At 36.6% G+C, this 18,599-nt stretch overlaps 1 protein-coding gene across 6 annotated transcripts in view; it reads right to left on the bottom strand.

Moving 5' to 3' along the window:
* The window catches only part of LOC117236355 (hemicentin-1), a 110,203-nt gene that overhangs the window by 59,524 nt on the left and 32,080 nt on the right, over nt 1–18,599 (bottom strand). The window contains exon 1 of one of the 6 annotated variants that reach the window (XM_033499243.1): nt 1,175–1,193. The exons of the other annotated variants lie outside the window; for them this stretch is intronic. The gene's annotated coding sequence lies outside the window, so the exon portion shown is untranslated. Of the gene's footprint in view, nt 1–1,174; nt 1,194–18,599 lie in introns of those variants that run through there. 6 annotated transcript variants of the gene reach the window in all.

Genomic DNA, 18,599 nt, shown 5'->3' with positions numbered 1-18,599 from the left:
GCACAATAATAACTACATCGGCATTTGGAATCGTTTTGAAAAGCGTAAGGTAAATTCAATTACGCAAATTGATCCGCCGAATTGTAGTCATTTGACGTGGAGTCGAAAGGAAGGGCACAATAGCCCCTTTATCCTCTTTCCATTTATTGTGATTCTCGGCGATCAATCGAACCGGCAATAATGACCGTGCCACCACCGAACTCCCGTGTATTTAATTTAATGGTATTCGTGGGTTATACGAAAGGCGTAACTGGAAGCAAAGTGGTTGAAAATCGCGGAGAATCCAAGGCAAGAGTAGGGAAAAAAGAGAAAAAAGGGAAGAGGCAAACACTTGCGTGCGCCTGCGGTATTGATTTCACGCAACGGGCCACGCGAACTCTGCGCTGTTTCAGGTCAACGATACAAGTGCTCTTTTGAGCGAACGGAAAGCTGCAAGGAAATCTCTAAGGAATATAATATCGATGTTATTGCAGATATGCAGATAGACATTTTATTATTTGCGTTATACCATTTAGTTGAGATCCTAGTTCATCTACTAGGAACTTTCTAATAACCCAACGTTTTATTGGCAATTCCGTTTTTCTCAGTCAATTTATGGTACTTGGTGCTTAACGCTGCGGTTATGAAAGTCAGTACAATATATTTTCCTAACATCTTTCTCTCCTCTGTTTTTAAATAGATTTCTACGTAGCTTTCATGTAGTACTTTACTGCATCGTTCTTAATAGGTTAGTTAAGCTTTGCTAAAGCTCGCTAAGATTTTTTGTCGGGCAAGTATATTGAATGATATAGAAATTATTTTCACTAAGTATACGATGTTTTAAAGAAACAATGTGCTAAAACTTATTAATTAGGTCAGCCTTAATCAAAAGCTTCTACAATTATGGATTTTTAAATTAACGAAGAAAAATCAATTTCCATTAAAATTGTTTTAGTCTTTGCACATTTTAAAATGATATAATTTATTACTGAAAGAGATAAAATGACAGGTAAAAAGGTGACCTATCACCTTTAAATCAAAAACCTATCAACTTCGGAAGATTACCAACGTAATGGCTTAAAGTTTTGTTAAAAAAAAAAATTTCATCCGCAGCAATCTAATAATAATAATACAATTACACTACAGGATATGTTTGAAATGCTCCGAGCGAATAAAAGTACATTTATTAAAGTACCTGTGCGGATCTGGGGTTTTGTTGTTTGCCCTGTAAGGTTGTTGCAAGCAACTCGCGGCACTGTGTGAATCCAAGCTAAAACACAAAGTATGCGCATTGGTAGCCGGAGAAATGTACGGGCGTCAGGGTTGAACTATTGCAAAGTGGCTGCTTTGTACTCAGGTGTTCGAAGCACGCTCTGAAAAGGAATACCAATATGGCTATCGTCTGAACGCTGAGCAACGGAATACTGGCTAAGACTTTTCAAGGATAGATGAAACGTGTTTATGTTGTGTAGCAAGGGCCAAAGAGTTTGGTCGTTTCTTGTGAATCACGTTAGGAACGAAACTCGCCTATATTTTTACGTTTCTCGTCTTTACATTATTCTCTTGTTTTTTTTCAATTTATATTCGATACGACAGGGAAATATAAATTTTCATATAAAAATCTTTGAAACTTACAGTTCACACACTTTTAGATTTATTACTTTTTCAGATATTTACCTTCTATACTGTATGGTGTTTCAGGATGGATGAATTCCATATGCAAAAACAAATACAAATAAAAGGAACAAAACTCTTTCGCTTGAGGCCTTGTTTTCAATAAAATTGAGTTTGAAGAGTATACGTTCACTTGGTCAACTCCTGACTGAATAAGACTTATTATTGTAACAGCAGGTTATTCTAAAAGTAAAAACAAGTCGAGAACGTAGAATACAATTTTTTTCCTTTGAGGTTTCGTTTTCGAGAAAATCCAGATATTGACAGCCACGCTGAACGCGTTCGACCGAAAGTTATTCGAGTGTGTGTGTGCACGACGAATTTTCAGACTCGATTCTCTCGGAAACAAAGCCCTGAACGAGAAAATTTTGTTCTTTCTTTTCATTTTTGCTTACACGATATCAACTCAACCATTTTGAAACTCTATACAGACATTCACAAAGTTACATCGAACAAATGGAACGTAATTACCGCAGTCGTTACTTCCAATTTTTATCCTTCTCTTTCTTTTACAATCTATCTTTTGCAACGGCCAGCAAAGAACAAGAACGTAATCACAGAGGAGATTCAAGAAAATCCCACCCTAGATTAAACGCAAATAATCCGCTCTCTAACCAAGAATTCTCCTCATATTCTTCGACGTTTGAGTAAGTAAATCGAAGTTTCTCTTACGTTGTGACATTTTTTCAACGCTTGATAACACGCCACCATCTAAAGCGATTATTTCGAGTAATTAACGCCAAGTCTTAGCTCGCGCTGCTTCTAACAAATATACGTCGGGAAGGCATTAGAGAAATCGATGTTCTCACGTTAGACGAAATGAATCACCGTTGACAGGAATCTCGAGCATCGCTGGCAGTTTGTGCATCGTACACGGTCTATCGATGCTCTTATCTCCGCACTGGTATCGCTTAGACGGCGAGCACAGAGAAGCGCAGGTTTAGTTCGAGGACTATCACTATCATCCTTTCGAAACGACACGGCCACGGCCATTAGGCTAATTACAGATAAACAGTTGCACGTATTGTCTTTCGTATCAGCAGGTGGGAACAGGATTGTACGTGTAACTCGTACAAAATTCTATATTTCATCTTCTATAACTTTTTATGCTATAATAAGAATTGTACGTACTAAATTCTTTCGTAACGATCATAAAATAACAAAAATAGAATGCGAACGTTCCGACATTTACTCTTCATATATATAGCTAGACTTGTTACAAATTTAACCGATATAATCAAGGCAGTGGAAACTATAATGAGACGTCGTTATAATGCGATTGAAATTTCTAAATGTCTTATATATAACATACGATATGGACATGTACATTTTCTAGGGTAAGTGGTCAAATATTCTCGTGAATCAGTAAATAATTGCCACGCGGCAGTCGTCCTTTTGAATTAATTATAGAGACAAGAGTGATATACCAACTATATGGCTTTACCCTGGCTTTTTACATGTTTACCCCGATAATCGTGAGCGTGTTCAAACGTCGGCTAGAGTATCCATTGGCCATCGATCGACGAGCAAAAGATCGTTAAAACGGAATTAAGAGAAATTATAATGATAAAGAGAACGCTTGATCGCTTGATCGCACCGTTTCCACGCTTTTAATTACGCTCGTAACGATGGATTGCTGGACGAACGGAAACGAATCTATATTATTTGGAGAAACTCGATTACGTGCGGAGCGAAATCATCGTTAATTATTAATCAACGCAATTTTGTAATGCACCCGTGATTAGCGGCGATTCAACGGAACAATGGAACGACGTCCAACAAAGGAATCAACGTTTACTGTTTGCAAATCGTAGTTTCGTGCGTTAGGCGATTTCCTCGTTGAAAAGGGAAACACAGATACGGTAGATGAGAGGCAACAAAAAAAAAAAAAAAAACAGGACAACAAAGAAGTTTAATTTATATTGTCTGCAAGAATGGAAACGAGAAAGGGATTAATGCAAATTTAAACGAGCGGTGATAAGACCAACTATTAGATTAGCCACGTATACAAGTAAACAAGCATTGTTCTCTGATGATACGAGAACGCGACTGTACCATTACGTGTTCTGGCGTCAACGAGGTGCTTATTGCTGGCGACACGTTTGCCACAACAGGCGCGTTAGCGGGGAATTACAGAAATTATTAAAGTGCGATATGTTACTTGTGTACGTTTCTTAAAAAAAAAAAAAAAAAAGACTCGACAAAAGATATTCGATAGAACACGCGTAGTCAACGTATATTAAATTAAAGAGATTTCAAGAAAAGGTTCAGTGAAAAGGACTGCTGGTTAAACAACTTACTGACTTATTCATTATAAAGTTCTTTTGAATTTTTTGATATAAAATGTTTGATGACATCAAATAAGTACATGATCATAAAGGACAGTAAAAGGAATACTTTCTATCTGATAAATGTATAGTGATTCAACACTTCTGTGTACACGACAAACTGTTTTCGGAGAAAAAGTTTGTACGACATATGACATAATGCTATTACTATCATGATCACATCGGTAAACTATGAAATAAATTCCAAAATATACAGTGGTTATAAAAAGTATTTGTACATAATTGTATTTATTACAGCGTTTACGATTTCGATCCATCAAACACTGCCCAGTTACGTTGTGTTTCCGTAAAATTCTGTGTCACAAACTGCATTGTGCTTGATATAGAGACTATGCTACTTCATCCTCACATTTAAATTCGAGGAGTTTCTCACTCGAAACTCTACTGAAGCTTGATGGAAAAGGGTCGACGTCTGCCGGGTTGTTCGTTAACGAGCGCTCGAGACCTGTCTTTTTAAATTTTTCTAACTAAAAAAAAAAGTTGCAGCGAAATTAGTCTCGTGTTTTCTAAACAGAAAATATTCCTTTCACAATTCTATGCCACCTTTCGTTGTATTAATCAATAATTCTCTGATACTGTATATATTTGGAAATACAATGTGCATCGTATAAAATTGTTAACGATATTTCAAATTTTTGATAACGATATGTTTGAAAATAGATGAGAATTCACGTTTGAAGCTTAAGGGCGCAACCATCATTATTGTTGTATTAGTATTGTCTCTGAATGGTATACGATCGAATTTGGATAAATTGCGGCGTATCAATATTTTTGATGTGCTTGTCTGATCGGCGAATGTCAGGAGACACAGAATAGCACGAGTTCAAAGCGATATTCATCCAAGTGAAAATCGGCTGAAAGCTTGAATGACGGTTGTGCGTACCGCACCTCGATTCGTGCTGTGATTAATAGTCAACGGCGTAACGTGTAGGTACATGCAAGCAATGGTTTTCACAAAACGCGAAACCAGCGTGAAACGTCCTTGTACGGGTTTCTCCTCTGTAAAATATCACTTGAAACGTTTGCTTCGCTTTGCAATGATTCGTCTTTCGTTCGACTGTTCAAACGCTGCTCGTCGAGTTTTGGCATTGTCGTTTGTCACATTCGAAAATGTTCCAACTACGTACAATATACAATGTACCTTTGGCTAAGTTTAATATCGAGAAATAGTCCATTTACTTTTTAAATTCTAAATCATGATTCCGAGTTTGTACATTGAAAGCAGTGCACGTTATAACATTAATATCCTCTGTAGACAGAATTTATTCTTCTTTTTGTGATAGATAAAGGATTGTAATTAATTACAATTCGAATAAGAATAAAAGAAAATAAAATATAAAATGAACATAGATATAATGGCATGTAACTACTGTATCTGATAATAGTGTGTAAGTGCTATGTATTTAAATTACAAACCTTCATAAATAATAAATTTGAGTTTCGCGTATAAAGCTTGCACGTTGTGCCTATTAATCACAGAGTATTTACTCTGTTTAACATGGCTGTAGCTAGATTCATGAGAGCAAGAAAATTATAATTAATCACAGTTCTATAAGAATGGAGTAGAATAAAATTTTTTAAATATAATACTGTGTAAGTTCTTATAGCGTGTAACTATTACATATATAATAGAATGTAAGTTCACCGACGCTTAACTTCGAAGCCAAGTAATAAATCCGACTTCGTCATCTAGATCTTGCACGTTAAAACTGTTCGTTGAATATTTCCTTTGGTCTCACTATAGTTAGAATTTAGTCTCGTCATAAAAGAAAGAAGGTTATAAAGAACTAAAGAATAAAGTAAAATAGAATTTTAAACTACATAATAGTGTATAATTTTAGTGGCGTTTATCTTCCAAACTTCCCTAACTAGTAAATTTGAATTCGTGAATGTATAACTTGTATGCCATAATTATTCACTCATTACGTTTTTAACCTTTCTAAAGGCAGACTTTGGATTTTTGTAAAAGGAAGAAATATTGAAACAAGATAAAATTACGGAAATATGAATAGAATATTGTATAAGTTACTGTGGTGGAATGTAACCGCCATATAATAGTATAGAACTCCAACGATGTTTAACTTCCAAACTTCTTCGTATAATAAATCTCAGTCTCTGGATCTAAATCTTGCACGTTATAACTACTAATCGTCGAGTATTTCCTTCAACTTTGATTTCTTTAAGAGAGAAAGAGAGAAAAAAAGATGTAATTAATAGCAATCTTCCAAGAACAAAGTAAAACGAAATTTAAAAAATAGTCTAACACGAATAAAAGAAAAATGAACAAGTACGAATACTATGCAACTTCCAAGTCACGTAGCGTTATGATGGCTTTAACCACGTCTTTATCGTGTCTTTTAAAGTTAACGACCGGTGATCTCTGTTGGAATTTCACCGTAAGTTAACGTGGACGAGAAAGGAAGGGGGAAAAAGATGAAGAAGAACCCCGAGTGTTTTATGCTCAGGGCTCAATATTGAGACATACGATAAGTGGAGAGTAAAATTATAGGGAGCCGGTGATCGTGATGTAACGTCGGTGATTTATTTCCGTCAACCGACCGATTTCAGCTACATGCCTTCCGGTGGGGTAGGATTAATAGCGGGAGATTAGAAACTCAATTATACGTGACGTCCCGAGTTTCGTGTACATGAGCCGTGTAATAATATTTCAGCCTGAACACCGGATAGATTTTTTCTGGGGAAAACACCTTCTCACGCTGAGTGATTTCCCGGGCAAATTCGATCGTCCCGCCATCGTTTCTGTATCGCCAATACACGCGAATAAACACGAAATACACGGTTTGTCGGAAAAGCAACGAGGTTACCTATGTATTAATTGGAACAGTGATCATATTTATCAAAATATGGATCAGAGGAGTAATGTAGAAAAATTAAATATCAATATTTATATAATTAAACGCATAACGTTGGAAATGAAGTCAACAATTGTTAGATACCGTTTGCACACCAATTTCATGCTAGATGAATACGATGACAAAATTACAAAACTCGTGTCAATGAAATCAAAATAAAACGTAATGCGTAGTGCAAAGGTAGTTAAAAAAAGAATCGATATTTTTATTTTTTAAATAGACTATGTACAGCATCTTCCATCTATTCATCTCGATCATATTGCATTATATTATATTGGTAATCGATGGTAGCTAGATATCAAAGGTCCTTCGATTTTAAGACTTGAAATGTCGCAAGTAATTAATTAGGATATGATAGACGACAAATTTTAATAACATTCATTTACCTTAAATTACTTTTTTTGTTTCCAAAGAAACCTAACGGCACCTTAGAGATTCGTTTGACAGCAACTGGCCTTTGCATCTTTGATCTCCAGACTACTCTTCCAAGAGTAGAGGCAAGATTTTGTCAAATATTAGAAAATAATCGCACAATTTTGATCTTTTTGTTCTATCCTAATATACGTAATCCTGTTCGATTATCAGCTAGAGAACCTGATCGATATTCCAAAAACTATTTTTGCGATAGAATAAACTTGCAGAATGCAACGGCGGGACCGGAAACGGTTAACGTGTACGCGGTACGGAAACACAAGTTACCTGTGGTCGGGGTTTCGAGCGGAGAGGACACAAACGGACGTGTATGCGTGCGGGCGAGCGAGTGTGGGCGGTTAGCGACAGCATCGTACGCGGATTCCGTTTAAAATGCCGGCAGTATTTAATTGATGGGCGGGGTAGTAATCGACGATCACCGATTGGTCGTGCAACGGGTTTAATATTAATTACTGGAGTTTGTTTCATGGCGTTACGAGAGTTCAGCGCGCGCACGGAATCAAATTAAATCTGTATTTCCGTATGTCAAGCACCGGAACTAGACGTTCAGTTTTTGTTTCCGACTTGTCGTTCATGGTTGCTCAAGTGTCATTTAATTACGTGTTACGTCAAAAGATACTTTCATTTCTGTTACAACATTTGTGGTTGATAACTTGATCGAAATCTCATGACAAAAGGTCGTAATTTTCTGCGATTAAGATAAGAATTTGGAGAATTCATTCTCAAATATCGTATCCTCTGCGTCATTTATTGTCACTTAAACCGCGGATCATTATATATTTGTTAGGAAACTCTGTATAAAGTGCAACAATATACAAAATATTTAAAATATTCGTTGCAATTTGTAAGCTGGAGGATGGATATTTCTATTTGGGTTCTATTTATTTAGTTCTATTTATGATTGAATGTGGTCTGTCTGCTCTAATTTTTTAACCCTATAATTATAGAAATTTTTATTTAGCTATGGAGTGACCCGATTTGTAGGTACAAATAAATACAAGGTATTGATTTTTCCTTATACTCAACCGACAATTGGTCCACCAATCCCCTGTCGTACATAATTTAACTAGTATTGTTAATAAAATGTCACGACTTATAGGATTCCAGCATTCATAAATACCGTTATTTAATATCAACAAATTTGGTAATAAAGCAAAGGAAATTATACAAATAAATTGTACAAGTTGTAAATTCCCTAATTGTCCTATTTGATGAAATGTTGTAAAATAGCGAGATATTAGTAATCCATAATCTGTATTTCGTGACCTATTAATTGCTATTATTATTAATTGGCAAATTATTATGCACGAGAAACCTGTTTATACTGTGACTACAAAAAAACATAATATTGTGTCATCAGCTATTAATGTATTACATATTATCATGTTTCGTTTTTTCCCTCTGCTCTGTTAAATTAAAAGATCGGGCTCGATACGTCGCGCATTATTTGAACAGATAACTTTCAGACAACTATTCTTTTTTCCTTTTTATAAAAAGAAAAGAAAAGTTCGCGGATCGTGGCGAATAGAAAAAGTAGTATCGAGAACTGGTGCGTGCGTGTCCATTTCGCGCGAGGACATTGTTTCAAACACGTCACGCGTGCATTATCTTCGGTACACGATGCCCGCGTACATATGTGCGCTTGAAAGAGTAGACGTTTGTACGCATTCATAATACAGACATTTGCAGAATGGACGTCCACCGAACGGACAACAGCACGTGAATGCCTATAGGACTTCTGACACAGAGCACACTTTTAAAATGGTACGATGAGAATAAAATAAATTATACAACCACGTTCCGATTACAACAAAGTGTTAATTTTACCGAAACTTGGTTACGTGTCTTTGGTAATTGTAAAGAAAGTTATAAATCATCGTTTCCATTTGGTAGTTATAGCGTGAAACAAAATTGTTACGAGCAGTATTTGAGATTTTCGTTAGAACGTGAGATGCATGGCTGTCCGAGAATGTACTTTAGTTAAAGGTGCATTACTCTTCAGTATATTGTACAAAAATATAGAAAAAAGAAAACACGGTTCATAGTAAATATTTTACTTTAACCAATTATGCTAACGAACGCGTCGAATTATCAAAATTTTTAAATCTCTCAAATCCTATCTAAATTCCGGAATTTATATAAAATCCCTGGAGAAACTTCACGATTATATTATATAATTTTTCCCAAATACAACCCCGCGGAAAAACCTGATTTCGAGGTAGTTTCGCAAAATTTCCATTTACCAGGCTCCCTTTGCCAGTTCGGATATTCCCAGGCCCGTTAAGATACGAATTTACAATCGGTCACGAATTGTGCTTATTTATGCAGGATTCAAGTGTTTGCAGACACATTTGCGCTCGCCATATCCAAGAGCTATAGATTCACCCCATGTGCACCTCCGTATATACCGCCGAGCCGATGGATATTAATCGTTTTCCATCGATATATCTCGTTCCCTTCGCACCCTATTCGTATCGCACCCTTTTCGTCGTCGCATTGCCTGCACCGTTCCCCCTTCTGAAATATGATTTTGCATCGACGGTTTCCCTTCATTCGTGATGCTGTTTCATTCATAATAGACGAGTAATTAACGCATCGATGAAACTCGTCGTCATCGTCGTTGTTGCCGTCGCGTGTTCCGCAGGCCGAAAAGAGTGACGTGCTTTCAAAAACGATCGAGTGATAGAGGAACGGAAGAGAAGTAGGAGAATCAGAGTGCGACGAACTGAGGCTGGTATAGAGGATTAATCGAGTCTGGCTGGGAAGAGGAAGGGGTGGAAGAGAAAGAGAGAGGAAGAGAGAGAGAAAAAGGAAGACCGGGACAGAAAAGGGAGCCGGATAAGCAGCAGAGGGAGGTGAAAAGCGAACCGTGAATCAAGAGTGAAGAGAACCGTTTCTGAAAAGCTCGTGGCCGATCCACTTTCATCCACTTTCTCATCCAGCGCCATCGAGTGCATCAATATATTCGGAAGGACATGATTTACGACGGGCATTGTTCGCGGGACGTTTATCTGACTCCGCAAATCGTTTCGTGCACGGAACGAGTATCGGCGATTGAAGTTTACCTCGTCGAAAAACAAGAAGCTTCCTAGGCCGTAGAAACTCTAAGGAGGGGGAAGAAAAAGTGAAGGTAACCGGTAGGAGTCGGGACTAACAGAGAATGGGGGAAACTGCTGTCATATTTCGGTCATCCAAGAGAAAACGATATATATCAGCAGTAATAAGAGTATATATAGGTACAAGTAGACGATGAAATGAAATACAAGCTTTCGGTTAGTATATCGTTCGCAAGAAATCGCATACTCCACAGATTCATAAAAGGAAGCAACGTAGCAGTATCATAGATATAGCGGTGAAACGGAGAGGGGGAAACAAAGATAAGCGTGGAAATTGATAGATGGACAAAGGAAACGTGGAATATTATTAAAACGGGAAAGAGGAAAAGAACTAATGAATAACGGTGTTTTTCCTTCCCGTAAAAGAAATAAGGAGTAACTGGCTTCCAACGGAGGAAAAGAAAAGAAGGCGAGGGGGGAGGTGGATGAAAGAGGGTGAAAGAGCAAAATCCTGGGTGAATAAACGCGGTCGTATATAAGCCCGTGATTTTCGCATTAACGATATGAAAGGAATATCGACTCGCTGTTTCTCGGTTATAATATACAGTATAATGGAGATTTATAGATGCTACGTTTAAACATACTTGTCATGTGAAACGAGCATTGCCTGTACTATGCATCCTTTACTACTAATTTCTCGCGCTTCGTGTCTGACGTAACCCGTCTGCTTCTACTTGTACTATATCCATTTTGCTCTCTCGCGAGTTAGTACAACGACCGATCAATCACACTTTTTATAAAATCGTGTGTTCTATCCCGTTATAGTTAAACTGTTCGATGAGTTTAGATGTTAATCTGTTAGAGGAGAACACCATAAACTGAGATTCTTGGACATCTGAATCGAACGTGTACTTGAGCTTGATTAAGGGTTCCTCAACTGATAATCAATAGCAGGTTAATTTTCGAGAATTCCAAGTAGATTCAGGGTAACGCATCTGTTATCTAACTGTAATATCTACAGTTTACGTGATATTATCTGCAAACAGAGGTTAATAGGGACATCTGTATTTTTCCTACTACACAGACGTGTAATCTTTCTAGACTTTAATTGGTATGAAATCCTTATATTATATAAAAGTTAACTTAATGCATTTATTACGATTTTCCTCCACTAGATTGTATATAACAATGAAATAAAAAGTCAAGCTTTCCTCACGGATGAGTTATTTATGGGTTTAATACGTCTTTAACCTATTAATTTTTACGATTGTGTTTTGCTTATGTAAGCTGACTTCAATATTTCTTCAGCAATATTGTTACTTTTAGAAATATCTACAGTTTCGATGGAGAAAATATATATTTAGCAATAGTTATATAGCGATGAGTAAATACAGAAATATTACTTGTAAATCCAAATAACTGAATTATGAGAAGTTTCATTGTTTTTTTTTATATAGTATAATACAGGATTTAAAGATATAAAGGATACAGGATTTAAAGATAGACCGGATTTATTGTACTTTAAAACATTTCGAATGTAAACTCGCTTTCAATTTTGTATTTTAAGTAACGATTACCAATTATTATAAATTAAATTGAATTTGATATAAAAAAACTCTCTCTTTCTTCTTTCATCTCTAAACCAATACAGAAATAGCTTTTTAATCCTACTGTTCTGTTTGAGTTTATACGATCCGAAATCGATATTATATTTCAATAGATATTATTAAAACATAAAGATGAAGCAAGGAGATTAGCATGGTTAAATACTTTCGATATTCTTTTGTTTTTCAACAATATATCACGAAAAATTTCACTCAATAAGAAGATTAATATAAAAGTTTAGATTTATCGTTTTTAAAAATTGTCAATTTTTAAACTTCTCCGGCTATATATATGCCTTTTAACACTTGCTAAATTGGTTGGAAATTAACTAAACCGTGAACGTATAAAAAATTGACGTAAAAATTAATGATTCAGCATACATGTTACCTCGATCAGACCGAGTCCATCTCGCTAATCGAGTCTATCTTCTTGCCTGATCGGGTACAACGTTAGTTTAACGGGGAATATCGGGTAGCTTCGAAATAGGATACTAATACGTATTCCATGGTGGTTCATTATTCATACAATTTCTAAATATTAGCTAGGGTACAAGCGTACCGTGAACGTTCTTTATTTCAACGTCTGTTTAATCAGCCTACGTTTGAAACAATACATTGAAAATATCAAGAACAGTTATTGACACGACAAACTTAAGCGTAATAAATAATCGTCAAATAGACTTCTTACATTTAACGAATGCATATGACGGTTCATACCGTTTACCGTTTTACATATTGTTTCGATATTAATTAATTTAATTCATCTAATTAACGAATCGCTTAACTCTTTATAACTGGGGGCTGTGAAACATTTTCGCGTTAAATTATACGCGTATGAGAGAAAGTGACGAAACTTTTAATTTAACAAAATTGTGCGTAAAGATGAATTTTCATAGAAAGATCTGTAGGATTCGAGATGTTAAAATATATTATTGTGTACTTATATATATATATATATATATTCATAAAGGCTTTGAGATTCATTAAAAGTGATATATTTAGTAAATACTATGCATATGAATTTTATGTAGGGTGGGTCATGAAAGTATTTAAACATTCATAGAAACTTTTTTTATGAATATATCATATAAAACATTCTGAAATTCCATTAGCATTTTAATGAGATACGACTATCACCATTATATTGTGACTTTATTGGTAAAATTTAACACGAATCTCAAAACATACAATATAGAAATTACGAGATATTTACCATAAATATTTATGCGGTGCGGAAGGATCGTCAAAATATACGAATAGAGCCAATTACTCACTGCCTAAATCCTGTACTGGATTGTACTATAGTCCTTATACATATATGCATTATCGAATTAGTTTCAAATTTCAAGAAGTTGCGTAGAACGTATGTTCATATGAACTCTCCGTAGTAAGTGCTTGAATATTTTCGTGAACTACTGTATACTTACATTTATCCCTTTTCATAAAAATTGTACCAACATATAGTTTTCAGACAGTTCAAATTGAGATAATCTTAATCAGACAATTACCAATTTTTGTATTAAACGAATATTATTTTCATGATTGTGCACAATTCATTCATTAATAATGCAATTTAATTCATCGATCGTTTCTGATACTTTGAATTAACGTTAAAAATCGGAAATTGGAATATTTCATGATCTGCGAAATAAATCATTCAACATCTATTCCTCCATATTTTATAATTGTTCGAGAAAATATTAGTTCTCTATTAGTTGGTGAAGAAAATAGAATAGCGGTCAATTTTAGTTTAAACTTGGATATCAGCGGCCAGCAGCCGCCTGTGGCACTGCCACCGCACTTGGCAACGTACTGTCGTTTCTAAACGACACAACGTGCTAGTGGTCACCAACTAGTGCCTGTCTCTGTGTGCAACCACGAGATAAACCTGATTACTTCGTGGCATCAGAGAGTTCACCGGATACAGTCGCCCCATTGGCACGTGGTGATATTCTCTCGTTCCTACCGTGCGTGTTACACGCGTCGACAACGTGAACTGATTTATACCCGGCTAAAACGCGTTCAACGTCGCGCGTGCAAAGCTTATAATCATATTGTCAGCTTCCTCCTGCATTGTGCGTCTGTTTAATAAATCATGCTAGCTGTCTCGATTAAAACCACGCAAAAATTCTGCTAACCAAAAGCTACGTTCGTTCATAAATAAATTTTGCCTTGTAAACGTCACATCTTATCTGGTGGCCCGTAGTTGGAACAAGATTCGAACGAAGATTTAATGTGATTCATAAAAGTATTCGAACAATGATCGTAGAAGGTTTTTGTGAATGTATTATGTTTTGGATTTATTTGAAACTTTGCTAGTGTGATGATGATATTCGTATCATGTCGTATGTCATATAGAAAGCTTCTATATAATATGATATACAATATATATTGAGGAAAAAGCTGCTATAAGTGTCCAAATACCTCCGTGAGCTATTGTGTCGTGTCAAATTATGTAGCGTTTGAAAATGCAGCAGGTACGAAGGTATTTAGGTACGAAGTGAAACGAAATTGGATTTTATGAGATTTTTTGAAAATTTCCACGTGAAAAGAGATTTTGCATTCATCGACGTATTTAGTGATTATGAAGCATCACCGGAGATTTTTCGCAGCCACCGAATTAAAAGCTTTCACGGTAACAGACAGGTGTCAGATGTAGCGTGAAATTTTCTAAAGAATATTTCATACAACTTCCCGTTTTTATTATGGCTTACGTCGACACTCTCTGAATTTATAATACATATTTTAACCTTATCAGCTTTTCGTTTATTCGCCCGTGGCAACGTGTAATACGAACCCACTTCCGGAATTCCTTTAACTACGACTTTTTAAGTCAAACTTATATGTTGATCGAGCGAAGCATAATTAGCGTTACTAAACAGTCTCTTCTGGAAGAAACCCTCCGACAAGTAGATCATATTTCGTTCATTATAGGATTAGTTAGTTCCAGTTTCCTACTAAATTTTAATCCGCATCAGACGGTAATACATAATACTGATTCGCCAGATACGTGAGTTTCGAATTGTCGACAATAGCTCGGCACGTCTCCAACGTATTAATACATTTTCATTGCCGGAATATACAAAGAGCAGAGGCAAAAGACAGAAACTGAAACCAGAGACACAGTAGGAAGCGGAGAAAGAATTTCGTACGACTCGTTTCGTAGAGTAATTAATATAGAATTTTTCTCTAAATCATTCACAGCCCGTACCGTTTACTTGGAAGCGAAGAGCTTCGTTGTCCAATGAACAAATGGTTAACGACACGTCGTATACCGATCTGCTCTTAACGGTGGTTCCTTTCGTCGTGATCGAACGATCGACCCAGAATCGAAATAATAACAGAACGGCTAACGAGGGTCCGCTTTCCCTCGTTTTCCTTTCCTTTACAGGGATGCTTTTCACGCTGGGCAGAACGTGACGGGCTTCCCTAACGTCTTTTCGGCCAGCTTCGATGCTCCCTGGCAAACTGCTTTTCCCTTTCCTGTCCATAGGAAGCTGCTTTCGTCCCACCTTTCTTCTTTCCAACCACCTCTTATCCTCGTCCTTCTTTCTCCCCCCTCCCTTTCCCATTCTCTCTCTTCCTTCGTCGTTCCTGAATTGGGTCGAGTGCATTTTGTACGATCTCAGAAAGCCGTGCGATAAGTCGTAAGACGTCGAGCGAGTTACCTCCTCTCTTTCGCGTGTTTCGCCTCCATTTCGTTACGTTTTGCATCGACGACGGTGCAGGAGGCGAAAGAGGGTGCGCGAAGGATGAACAGAGATCTATGTTTCTCGTTGGACGCGCGATTATTTCGAATACTATATTCCGTGACACATGGTTTTTATCCATTTACATCCTTACCAGACCCGCCATCCTCGTGCTCTTTCGAGCGGCTCCGTTTCGTCGGCGACTCATAAAATTGCGATCGAACCCGAGCTACGGTAAAACGGTGCGAAACTTGTTTAATATCACGTTGCTCCGTACGATTCTCGCGCATCTAACCCGATTATCGGCCTTCCTAATGGGATCCGATTATATTCTTTTTAAATTGCACGTGTATAAAGCGAACGCAAGTCTAGGCAGTAGCTACTGTGTTTCGTTTTTCTTTTCCCCTACGTCGGACGTACGGCAGCGGTATTTTATTTTTACACACGACTGCACACTGGAAACAGCCCGAAGGGGGATTCACCCTTTTGTTGGCTTTCTGTTAACCGACGACTACCGACGACAGTACGTCGGATCGGATTTTACCGATTGTCTCCAACGGCGAAAGCTGCTTCTATCATGTGAACTCGACTTTACCTTTGACATCGGACATTATTAGTTGCCTTCCATGTCGTAACTGCAACCAGGAGAAGGAAACGACGTTCATTCAATTGTCCATGGGAGGATTGCACGGATAACGTTATGCGGGTAGGGGATTCTTAGCCATATGAAACTGAATAATTATCCGATCGGAGTATTACTGGTATTAGATTACGTGGCGATAAGTCAGTCCGCGTATCTTGATATTTTTACAATACTTTTTTCAGTAAGAGTAAAGAATCGATACGTGAAGCTATATTGGGATTTTCTCGCAGGATGATTTACCAGTTAATAATATTGGCGAAATAAGCTAGAGGTTGTATATAGTAGATTTCTCTATTATAATTTGATGAATTTAAAAATCGGAATTTGTAAAATTTGGTTGCAAAATTTTATTTGATTTATTATCGAATTTGTTATCGAATCGTTATATACTGGAGAGGTCAGGAGACAGAGCGATGAATTTCGCTTTTTATAAATGTTTTATAACCGTGATAGTTTTAATACCGGGTTATAATGATTAGTATTCCTTAGAAATAGAATTAACCTCGATGAAGTTCGATCGAGAAGTTTGGCTTTCGTGTGACTCATATATTATGTACCTGGGGGAAACTTGGTCGACTTCCCGACATGAAGAATTACTTTTATCGTAAGACTCTTAAATATTAAGAAAGGAAAAATAAATGACTACATTTTTCATTATGGAAATCATACAATCTTCATCTCACGAACGATTAATTCTATCTTTGAAGTTTTTTAATTTCTTGTAATTTCGAATCAGCTTCTCCAAGATTGTGAAAGTCGTGTAATTGTACGATAACTTGATTTATTTCCTGATATTTCTAACAACGTGTGATAATGTTATTCAGTTTATGAATTTATTTGGTCAAGTCTATCCTATTGTGAACGCAGTGATGTATAGACGAATATGTAAGAAGACTATTCTTAAATTTGGGATTATTAGCTGATCGATAGAATATATTGAAAGAATTTGCACATATCACGACAGAGAGTCCTTTACAGTTCAAAGTCTTTTAAAATTTACTTTTCTCATCTGCGATTCACTTCGGTTAATCTTTAAATAACGAAAATATGAGAAAATGTCGTGTAACATAGATATAGCAGGATAAATATATCAAAAACAGAAAAATAGGACGAATGTAGTCGCGTTATCTGAATCAGTGAGTATGTGTTATGCAGGAACTAATAAAATAAATAACGAATCCACATTCTTCAAGAAAAAATACTCCAGTGACGCTAGAATGCATAAAGAAAAGGTGATCGCACTTGGATATTCTTAGAAATTGTTTAATAAACGAAAAGCAATGTCAGATATTAATCGACCAGTTCAAAAGTTGAGATAAAATTAGAAACCACGAAGACGAGACGAGCTAGCATCCAGTTTAGGATATAGTTTAGATTAGCAATCAGGCTAACTAAGAAGCACTCAGGCTCCAACTTTAATTTAGTTGTGAGCGTTAATCAGCGTATTAAATAACTTTAGTAAAGCAGAATTTACTGCAAGATTAGTTTCCACCATAAGAATATTGTGTCGTCTTTCGGAGAGATATCCTCAAAGATACCATACAAACAAACATTCGTAAATATTCCAAAAATCTGTTAAAAGACCTAGAACAGGAAATAAAATAAAATTCGAGCATAAAGAAATTTGCTTCCGAAATGTAAAAAAATGTATTTACCTATAGAAAGTTAACATGTCTTTTGTTTACCACCATGTATATATAATTTATATCACAAGAAAGAAACGTGAAAGCTCTTGGACAACTTTATCCAAACTTTCCATCGATAGCGCAACTTCTATCAAATTTATCCAAACAATACCGCATCGAATCTCTTCCATTTTCATCGTATCGGTTATCGAATCGAGAATCTCAAATGTTATCGTTCGCGCGACGTGAAAATCTCCCACGTGATAAACATCTTCGGAAGCTGTAAAACATGTTCGTTTATGACGATCTTCGCGACAACGTTTATCCTCGAAGCAATTTCAAACGGTACGCTTCCGAAAACGTTTTCGTTTAATCTCGTAAATCGCGGTGTTCATTGTCTCTTGTTCGTTAACGAACACAATATCTCACAGCGTGCGACGCGTTTCGCCCACGACTCGCGGACCAATATTTCCCACTGGCAGCTCGAAAGTATCGCGTTTACGAGGCAGCTCATGGAATTCTATAAGGTGTGTGTTCTTGTGTGGCTGGTAGTTTCGCGACTCGTTCCATTTCTCAACGTTCTTCTTGCCTCAAAGTGTCTGAGTCACCGCTTGCGCGCAACACTCTCCCTCTCTTTCTATTTCTCTCTTTCTTTAGCACTCGACGGTTATCGTTC

This window comes from Bombus vosnesenskii, unplaced genomic scaffold, assembly GCF_011952255.1.
Source record: "Bombus vosnesenskii isolate JDL3184/JDL3185 unplaced genomic scaffold, Bvos_JDL3184-5_v1.1 scf7180000013264, whole genome shotgun sequence".
NCBI lineage: Eukaryota > Metazoa > Arthropoda > Insecta > Hymenoptera > Apidae > Bombus > Bombus vosnesenskii.
This window is presented reverse-complemented; position numbering and strand designations above follow the sequence as displayed.